Genomic DNA, 11,118 nt, shown 5'->3' on the forward strand with positions numbered 1-11,118 from the left:
TGGCGGCCATTACCAACTTCTGCACATGGTCTTATGGTAAATTTTGGCTAAACAACCTTGAGTGTGGACTGACTAGGTAAAAATGTAAAAAAAATAGTATTAAAATGCATATAATGTAACAATATAATAGCAGTAAGTATAATAATAATATTATATTATAGTAATTGTCATTACTTTTTATTTGTGTCTTGTATAAAGGGTGAAACAGCGCCCCCTCTTGGTAAGTGTGATAAGTACAGCAGGCACTGTGACCACGTTTCCATCCTAAGAGAGACAGACACTGATGGGTTCAGTAATATTAGCACTGTGGTGAAATATGGTCTATTGTTGATCAATGTCCATTAATACAACATATGGCCTTTATATTATCCACTTCAATTGTAGAAGTGTGAATGCAAATTTATCTAAAATAACAGATTATTTACAACAGTTAAACAGAACCTTCTCAATAATAGCACTTTCAGAGACATGGCTTAATGATTCAAACATAGATAATATTTATTTTGACGGGTATGAGTTATATTATAAGAATAGGAGCAATAAAAGGGGAGGTGGAGTTGCTCTATTAGTTAATAAAGAAATAAAATGTAAAATCATTCATAAAATGTCTTGGACTATAGATAATATTATGGAAATAATAACAATTGAGATAATAAATAAGATTTCTAAAAACATTATTATAAGTTGTGTATATCGATCACCTGAATCGAACATAGATTTTTTTACAGATAAAATTATAAACGTCTTTGAGAGGAGTTGTAATAAAAACATTGTTTTGTGTGGGGACTTTAACATTGACCTGGCAAATAAAACTGACTCAAATCACATTGTTACATTCATAAACTCAATGCACAGTTTAAATCTTTATCCAATGATATCAAGACCAACAAGAATCACATCCCACAATGCTACAGTAATTGATAATATTTTTACAAATATAACAAACAGAGAGATAATGGGTGGTATTTTGATTACTGATGTAAGTGATCACTTACCAATTTTTACAATTTATAAAGATGTTCAAAGTAGTACAAAAGACATTATAATCAAGGAAAAAATAATAGACACATCAAGAAAAGCTTTGGATAAATTAAAAGACGATTTAAAAAAACAGAACTGGAAGAACGTATATGTTGATGATGTGAACAAAGCATATGATGTGTTTATGAATATTGTAGAAGATTTGTATGGAAAAAATTGTGTAAAAAACAATTATACAAAAAACAATACTGTCAACAAACCATGGATGACAAAAGGCTTAAAAAATGCTTGTAAAAAAAAGAATTACTTATATTCATGTTTCTTGAAATTAAGAACAAAAGAATCGGAGGATAAATATAAGAAGTATAAAAACAAGTTAGTTTTTATCATAAGACAGCATAAAAAGAAATATTATAGTGATTTATTAAATAGAAGTAATGGTGATATGAGGGCAACATGGAAAGTAATGAATGGTGTTCTGAAAAATCATAAAAGACATGCAGGCATTTCACAGCACTTTGTAAAGGAAGACAATGGAATACATGATCTGAACGAAATTGTAAATGAATTTAATCATTATTTTGTGAATGTTGGTCCTAGTCTTGCAGCTAAAATACCAAAAACAGATACAAATGTGAGTCATACAATCACGGGTTGTACCAACAGTATTTTTCTTGATGGAACTGACAAAAAAGAAATAAAGAATATTGTAAAAAATCTTGCAAGCAAAAGATCAAAAGACTGGGTGAACATGGATATGAGAGTTGTAAAGGATATAATGGATTATGTTATTGAGCCATTTACATATATCTGTAATTTATCATTTCAAAATGGTGTATTTCCAGACGGCATGAAGATAGCCAAGGTAATCCCTATCTACAAAAATGGAGAAAAAAATTTGTTTACAAATTATCGGCCAATTTCTTTGTTACCACAGTTCTCAAAGATTTTGGAAAAATTATTTGTAAATAGATTAAATTTATTTATTGATAAACACAATATATTAAGTAGCAGTCAATATGGGTTTAAGTCTAGAAATTCTACATCAATGGCTATCATGGATTTGATTGAACAAATAACAGCAGCTGTTGATCAAAAACAGTATTGTGTTAGTGTTTTTGTTGATTTGAAGAAGGCCTTTGACACCATTAACCACACCATTCTTCTGGAAAAGTTAAATAAATATGGCATAAGAGGTACAGCTTTACAGTGGGTATCTAGTTATCTGGAAAACAGGAAGCAGTTTGTGCAGGTGAATGATACAAGATCTGAACTCTGCAACATTACATGTGGGGTTCCTCAGGGTTCTGTACTTGGGCCAAAGTTGTTTCTTTTATATCTGAATGATTTAGTAAATGTGTCTGGGCTTCTTAAATGTGTATTATTTGCAGATGATACTACCTTTTTCTGTTTAGGAAAAGACATAGAACAAATGATGGAGATGATACAAATAGAATTTATTAAGATACAAACTTGGTTTAAACTAAATAAATTATCATTAAATTTGAATAAAACGAATTATATGATATTTAGTAAAAGAAATAAAGCTATCGATCTTCCTTTTAAAGTTGATGATGTTGAGCTCTGTAGAGTCAATGAGGTTAAGTTCTTGGGTGTTATCATTGATGAAAAGCTGACATGGAAACCCCATGTAAATTACATAAAAACAAAAATAGCCAAATCCATGGCAGTATTGTACAAAGTAAGGGACTTATTTCATGACAAATCTTTATTTATGTTATATAATGCAATAATTGCTCCACACCTGACTTACTGTATTGAAGTCTGGGGGAAAGCATGTAAAACAATTACAAATCCCATTTATATTTTACAGAAACGAGCAATAAGATGTATTACCAGAAAACATTTCAGTCACCCATCAAATGCTTTATTTTGTCAGTTGAAATTATTGAAATTTTATGAGTTGGTTGATTACAATATTTTGAAGGTTATGTATAAAGCTCATAAAAGTTTATTACCTCTTAATATGCAAGTATACTTTGTTAAGAGAGTAAGTAATTACAATCTTAAGGGTATAGAGATGTTTGTAAAGCCTAAGATTCGAACAAATTTGAAGGACCGATGTACTTCGGTACAAGGTATAAGATTGTGGAATAATTTGGAAAGTGAATATAAAAATGCTGGCTCGATAGATATATTTAAGAGAATGATAAAAGTCAAGTTGTTGAAAACATATACAATTGTATAATGTGCAATCATAAGAATTGCTGTACAAGAAGGAGTTGATGGTTTTTTTTTTTGTTTGTTTTTTGTTGTTATGTTTTATTATTTGAAAACAATCATTGTTTGAATTTGTTTATTTTGAAAAAAGGGGCAGATATTAATAAGAATTTTTTTTCTTCTTCTGCTACCTTTCATTTTATTTGTATTTGTATATTCTTTTTCTTTTTTTGTATAGCATTTGTTTTGTCTTTAAATGAAATGAATAAATTAAAAAAAAAAAAAAAAAAAATATGATCATTGACTCACTGTAAGATGTACTTATGTCAACCAGGACAATAAGGAGTTTCACATTGTACATTTTATAAGTTTATATTATTGTAATTGACTACTAAACACCAGGAAGTATCCGCTAGTTTGATGCTAATGTACAATGCTATTCCTTGTACGGTGCTGTACCCACTGTGATGAGCCCACGATTCTGATCAGTACATATCTTGTTCCATGCAGATTAAAGAGCATTAAATTCTACGCTTGTCTCCCAGTGATCATTAAAAACAATGCAGGATACTAACTGTAAGAAAAGAAAAGAGGAACTGACAGGTTGGCATCGATTTAGGCCGAGCTGGACCCGGCCAAGATCAGCACGGTTACACGTGCGTATGTGTATTTATTCTTTTCAACACTGGGTGGCGTATGAAACCAGTGAGACCAAATAAGTGAGTCTATGTCATCCATAACAGATGTGACTGACTTGGAAACAGCTGATCAGGCTGGAAAGGATATGCAGATAGAAATGGTAATGTTCTAACAAGCAAGGGGAGTGGGATGAGAAGATGGAAGGAGTCTTTTGAGGAGCTGATGAATGAAGCCACTGTCCTGCTGTCCTCATACATGTCCTGTACCAGTCTAACATACTTCTCTGCCACTCCAGATTTCCTCAGCTCCTCCCTCGGCACCATGTCGTATGGTGGTTTTTCTAAATCCACAAAAACACAATGAAATTCTTTCTGACCCTCTCTGTACTTCTCCATCAAAGATGGCATCTGTGGTACTCTTTCTTGGCATAAAAGCATACTGCTGCTCACAAATAGTCACTTGTTGACTAAGTCTAGCTTCCACAACTCTCTCCCAGATATTCATCGTGTGGCTCATCAGCTTAATTCCCCCGTAGTTGCTGCAACTCTGTACATCACCCTTGTTCTTAAAGATTGGCACCAATGTCTCCTAGACATTTCCATACCTCCACTGGTATGTCATCAGGTCCTACTGCCTTCACCTTCTTCGTCCACTTCAAAGCTTTACAGATTTCATCCTTTCTAACCTTTTCCACTTCCTGGTCCACAGTTTCTATGGCCTCTACTCTTCATTCCCTTTCATTCTCTTCATTCATCAGCTCCTCAAAGTACTCCTTCCATCTTCCCATCACACTCTCCTCTCTTGTTCCGTGTTATGTTGTTTAGTTTTGCTCCTCTGTGTTCCTTGTGCCATCACACACTCTCCTTCAGTAGTTTTCCATGTCAGCTTGCCTCACCCATCTGCACCTGTTCATAGTTACTAATCAGTCACCTGTGTCCACTTGCTCATCAGCCTGTCCTTTAGTAGTCCCACAAGGCTCTATTCTTGGACTACTTCTCTAAACTTTCCATTAATGATCCACCAGATGTACCTTATGCCAAAAGGTCAATGTCAAATGCATACAGATGACACAGTTACTTATACTCAGGCAAAAAATGCTCACATCTGCAGTGACTTCAGTGCAGGCTAGCTTTCTAAATCTTGTCCCTTTTTTCAATAGCAAAAAAAAAAAAGAATAAAAACTGTGTCTAAAGTTTACAACAACCTTAAAGTTCTACTACAGTCCCATGTTTTTGTGAGACAGGAGGAGATTGATATTGTTAATGAATTTAAATGTCTTGGCATCACGTTGGATTCCACATTACTCTTTAAAAACATTTTAAAAAGGGGGCCACCAATGTTAAAATTCATTTTCAAACCTTTAAACAAATAAGACCCTATCTGACAGCAAATCATGATGCATCTACTGTATAGGCAATCATTTTTTTCACATCTAGGGCATTCACAAATGGGTCAAATAACAAAAACACTTTGAAGGAAAGCCCTAAAAGTTAAAAGACTACAGATGAAACCAGTGAGACCAAACAAGCTGCACTTGTTTGGTCTCACTGGTTTCATGCACGGCCCAGAACTGAGTGTTCCAGAAGACCGAGATAGAAAGATTCTTTGTGCAGAAAAAAAGAACTGGCGCTACAGAGCAGCATTAAAAAGAATTATAATTGTTGCTATGGGGAGTTTCATAAAGCCACATATAAATTCCTGTCCAACCAGTGCTGCTTGTTTGTCTTGTAAGAAAAAAGTCTTAACAGATAACCTGGGCAGCTGAGAGCTCCACCCTGCTTGATAGTGGGTGTACCGCTCACAAACAAAACATTAGACAGTGTTGCTGTCTTGAAACTCAAAGCTCAGGAGAAGGCCTTTTTTATCCGAACTGGACAATACCAGAGAGAAGAGATAATCACAGTTGAGTTGAGTGTCAATAACTGGGACCTCGTCCCTTTTTTTTAGCTGGGGGAAGGAAAATGTCTCAAACAGTCAACAGCAATGGCAATGTTCGTGTGGGAGGTCTTCCTACAATGAGACAAATTGTTCCAGCTGTGGAAAAATGTTTTGTGACAAGTTCTTTGTGTTGCTTGCACAAAAAACAAAACTTTAGACAGTGTTGCTGTCTTAAGACGGATCGGAAACCGGCAAATTAGTGGAAAAGACAAAAACTCTACAAGCTATTTTGCGGATTGGATTTATTCGAAAGCTTTTTTTAAATCCAAAAATCTTTTAAAAGGATCTTTAAAACACGAGAGCTGTTTCTTCCAGGATCGTCCAGCTTCTGAAAACATGTCTGAAAACGTCCAAAAGGATTCTGGGAGTATCCTCTGCGACATGTGTACAGAGGAGGACAGGAAACCAGCACGGAAGACCTGCATGAAATGTGAGATCTCCATGTGTGTCCAGCACCTGCAGGCAGCTCAGAAGGAGAAGGACACCTTCAGATTCCTGCAGATGTACGCTCAGGTGAACCAGGACCTGGAGAAAGCCAAAGCTGTGGATCTGAGAAAAGGCCTGGAGCCTGGGAGCCACCGAGACAAGCTGGTTCAGGAGATGAGACAGAAGGGTGAAAAGATAACGAAGCATGCGTCTGACTTTGTAGGATCATTGGTGACCCTGGTTGACCCTGAAAACCACCAGGAGCTCACTGCTACGAGTTCAGACCTGATCTTTAAACCACACACTCTGCCTCCTGGAATATCACTGTCCAATGGCAGCAGGAAGGTGTACTACAATAGTCAAATGGGACAGATGTCCACCAGGGTCCTCAGAATTGGAAGCACGCTGTCTGGTCCTGACTTCAGTAGATGGGTGATCAGCCTCTCCACAGACTGTGATTGGACCGTTGGTTTGTGTGACAAACGTTATACAACAGACATGAAGAATGGAAGAGTCTGTGGTCTGCGCTGCCAAGGTCAGCAGCTCATTTCTCTCACAATGGAAGACAGCGTGGATCCAGCTCACGCTTTAGAGTTTAATCAATCAGCCGGAGGACTGTGTGTTGCCTCCAGGAGTTTAAATACGCAAATGAAGTTTGGGACAGCAGAATTTCATCAACAAGACCAGAAGCAGTGGAAATGCTCTTGTGGGAAGGTTTACACAGAAACTACTGATAGATACCAGTATGGAGGTTGTCTTTATGAAAAGTCTTCCCAGCCATCCTGTTCTTGTGGAAGAGCTATTGGTTCCCATCCTGTAACAGAGGTACTTTGTGAACTTCTATAACTTCCAGTCACAGTGGCTGATAAAGCCCACATCAGTACATCTTCTATATGCGTTGCTAACCATGTACACTTTCAGCTCTACCAGGCTGTGTTGTTTTTGTTTGACAATCATAATAATTTAGGGTATAATCAACATGTGGGGCTATCAGAGGGCTCGTTTTTTTAAACTGACTGTCTTTAAGTGTTGCTGTGGCAGACCAGTGAGACCGAGACCAGAAACAGGCCAACATTCATCGTATGAACTGGTTCAGGAGATAAAACCAAAGGGTGAAATGATGATGAAGCAAAGATCTTAATTCATTGTTGCTACAGAGCTTCACAAAGAACGTTAGTCATTAATGGGAACCTTCTAATCACTGCTTTTTGCTTTATTCATTTAGTATAAACTGATTGATGTTGCTTTGTGTGGGGAATTTTATAATATATGAGAGAAAAGCCTTGTTAGTTTTAGGTTTGTGTTACGTACACATATTACATTTTAGTCAGCTTATTGGAATCAAAACTGTATATACTTTCAAAAAACTGTTTTAAGACTTACAGTATAGCTACATTACCTTTTTTCTGATCTGTGGTATTACTGTTTTGTCAGTTTTATGTGTTTGTCTCCATCTACTGGCAGGAAACATATTCTATTTCACAGAAATGATGTCGATCATATAATCAATAATAAAGGCAGTGAAATGTTGAGATCTGTAACTTTTTATTGTCTCAGTGTGAAATGAGGTTGTATACATGGAGCCCCATTTTTCTTTTTAAGACGAGCAGCTCAAGATATTCTTAAGAAATGAAGATAGTTTGGACAATCTTCTTTGTAAGGAACAATGCTTTAAACACTTGTAGTAAAAATGACTACACAAGCCAAAGGTTATTTCATAAAAACGTTGAATATGAAGTTGTTTGCCACTAATTTCCAAAATGCAAGTTAAAGTTTTACTGCGTAAAAAAACCCAGAACATAAATCTCCTTAGATGCCAAAGTTTCAAAGGAAGATCTTGTGTGATCTGTTAGCTCAGAGTATGTATTAAGGATGACTCTCAGCTACTACCACATAACAGTTACTTTGAGCTTTTAGCTAGCAATTTGTTTTTTCGATCTTTTAGTCAGTCTTTCTATTTTTAGCCAACCTTTTGGTATTTATACCTAGGGTTTTTCTTCTTTTAGTTTTAGCCACTTTTGGCTTTTAGCTAGCACATTGCTTCACTATGTGAACATTTGAGAAGTGCTATGTCCCCATGTATTGTTCAAGGTGCGTCTGCCATTTTGACTACCATTCTTACCCAACGTTGTAAAACTACAACAAAGACATAACAAGGAGAAAATCTAAGCTGGTGTATGCATTCAACAATAGTTTAGTAATTACATGTTTTAGACATTCTGGTAATCCAAACAAAAATATTATTGCAGGGATTTTACTTACTTCAGCAGTGAGATATCCACTTCAGTGAAAAAGTGAGATGGACATCCAAGGAAGTTTGTAAGTTGTGTGACTTGATGGTCTGATAGTCAGACCTATTTACACATTTACTATCCAATGGCATTGCAAAACTGAATAATAGGACCTAATGACTATGTAAATATGGTCTTACAAGAAAAAAAAAACATTTGCAGGTTTGTTTTTGGTACAGCTGAAATTGATGTTGTAATTTGGCAATGGTGGGCCATAGAGGGTTAATTATTAACTTATTATTAACAAAGAACACCATTGTACTCTTGTATCAGCTCTAAAGTTTTATAGACGTAGTGGGTGGTTTATTTGCCAAGTAATAAAAGCACCAAGAAGTCACATCGGTTCTGTCACAAGGAACTCAGAGCGATCAGAGACAGAATAACTAGGACTGCCTGGTGGATCAAACTCTTTTAAAAGGATCTTTAAAACACGAGAGCCGTTCCTTCCAGGATCATCCAGCTTCTGAAAACATGTCTGAAAACGTCCAAAAGGATTCTGGGAGTATCCTCTGCGACATGTGTACAGAGGAGGACAGGAAACCAGCACGGAAGACCTGCATGAAATGTGAGATCTCCATGTGCGTCCAGCACCTGCAGGCCCACCTGACCACCCCTGTGTTACTGCAGACTCACCCTCTGACTGAGCCCATGGCTCTAGATGGGAACACGAAATGCCCTCAGCATGGAAAAGTCCTGGAGTACTACTGCTTGGACGACATGACCTGTGTGTGCGTTTCCTGTGCCATTGAAGACCAGCACCGCATACACAACATGAAGACCTTCTCCACGGCCCACAGGGAGCTCATGGAGAAACTCAAAGCTGAGCAGCAGGCCTTACAGGAGAAAACTGCTGACGAGAACGGGAGTCTGGAAAAGTGGGAGCAGAGTGAAAGAGAGAAGCTGGGTCGCTCCAGTGTGCGTCTCATTGAGGCTGTGACTAACCTGCGAGACGTTTCTCTGACCAGCGTCCAGAGTTCAGTCTCTGCTCGTATGGTGTCCATCAGAACCAGCAAGAGCAGCATGGAGGCAGCTCAGAAGGAGAAGGACACCTTCAGATTCCTGCAGATGTACGCTCAGGTGAACCAGGACCTGGAGAAAGCCAAAGCTGTGGATCTGAGAAAAGGCCTGGAGCCTGGGAGCCACCGAGACAAGCTGGTTCAGGAGATGAGACAGAAGGGTGAAAAGATAACGAAGCATGCGTCTGACTTTGTAGGATCATTGTTGACCCTGGTTGACCCTGAAAACCACCAGGAGCTCACTGCTACAAGTTCAGACCTGATCTTTGAGCCACAGAGTTTAAACTCCTGCATTTCACTGTCCAAAGACAGTAGGAAGGTCTTCTATAATAGCTGGCTGGGACAATGCTCTGCCATCCTGCTGATCCATAGCACCCTCTCAACCCCCAACTATCAGAGGTGGGTCATCAATCTCAGCAAAACGTCTGACTGGATGATTGGTCTGTGTGATAAACAGTCTGCAAAGAATCCCAGGAACGGACCTGTGTTTGGACTGTCCTGTAAAGATAACCACCTCAGCTCTGTTATAACAGAATGTGACCACAGTCCTGACGCCTCGACCAGTTCAGGAGGCTCGAAGAAACAGAAAACAGGCATGAGCACGTCACGGGAGAAATTTAAGGTTTGCATTGAATCACTGACGTATTCGGATGAAGATGAATTCGAAGATGAGATCGGTCCTGATACAAACTCAATAATTCAGGTAGAAGATGAGATACCACAGCTGGAAACAGTGGAAGTATTTTGGAATTTTGTGTCCTCCAACTTGTCTTTTTTCAGCCGAAATGGACAATACCAGAGAGAAGAGATAATCACAATCGAGGCGAGTGTCAACAACTGGGACCTCGTCCCTTTTGTTCAGCTGGGGAAGGAAAATGTCTCAAACAGTCAACAGCAAAGGCAATGTTCCTGTGGGAGGTCTTACTACTATAACCAAACAAATTGTTCCTCCTGTGGAAAAATGTTTAGTGACAAGTTCTTCACAGAGGTGGTTTGTGAACTTTTGTAATTTATGAGAATCTTTTGCTCATAGCTTCATTGAGTAAAAATGTAATTGGCTAGTCTGTGTTTGAACACAAAGACGGATGAAGTCTTATAATATGTACTTTATACTATCCTCAGTTTGCTTTTAATACACCAATATTATGTTCTTGTCTGAAATGATATTTCTAGTTTATTCTGTCACTTTAATGAGTTTGTTTTCATCTACTGGTTGTGAGTTCATGTATGGTTTTATTTCACAGAAACAATGGATTTAATCAACAATAAAGGCAGCGAAACCTTAAGGTGTGATACATTTTATTGAGTCAAAGAGAAATGAAAAACCTGTCGTTTTCAAGTTTTGGCAACAAAGGAACTTTTTCTCAAAGCTTCATACTAATATGCAACATAGAAGATGAGAACAGCTTGAAATGCTCATTTAATGAAGCATATTTAATTCAATAACTTCCAGAGCTGATTTTAAAGAATCACAACTTATCCTAAAAACTATAATGAATTTAAAACTGACTTGAATAAGTGCTCCCATGGTACAACAAGAATTTTAAGGAACTTTGGTATTGTTCAGGATCTGAACCAAATACATATATATATATATATATATATATATATATATATATATATATATATATATGTATTTTTTTTAT

The sequence above is a fragment of the Kryptolebias marmoratus genome, linkage group LG7 (assembly GCF_001649575.2).
Source record: "Kryptolebias marmoratus isolate JLee-2015 linkage group LG7, ASM164957v2, whole genome shotgun sequence".
Classification (NCBI taxonomy): domain Eukaryota; kingdom Metazoa; phylum Chordata; class Actinopteri; order Cyprinodontiformes; family Rivulidae; genus Kryptolebias; species Kryptolebias marmoratus.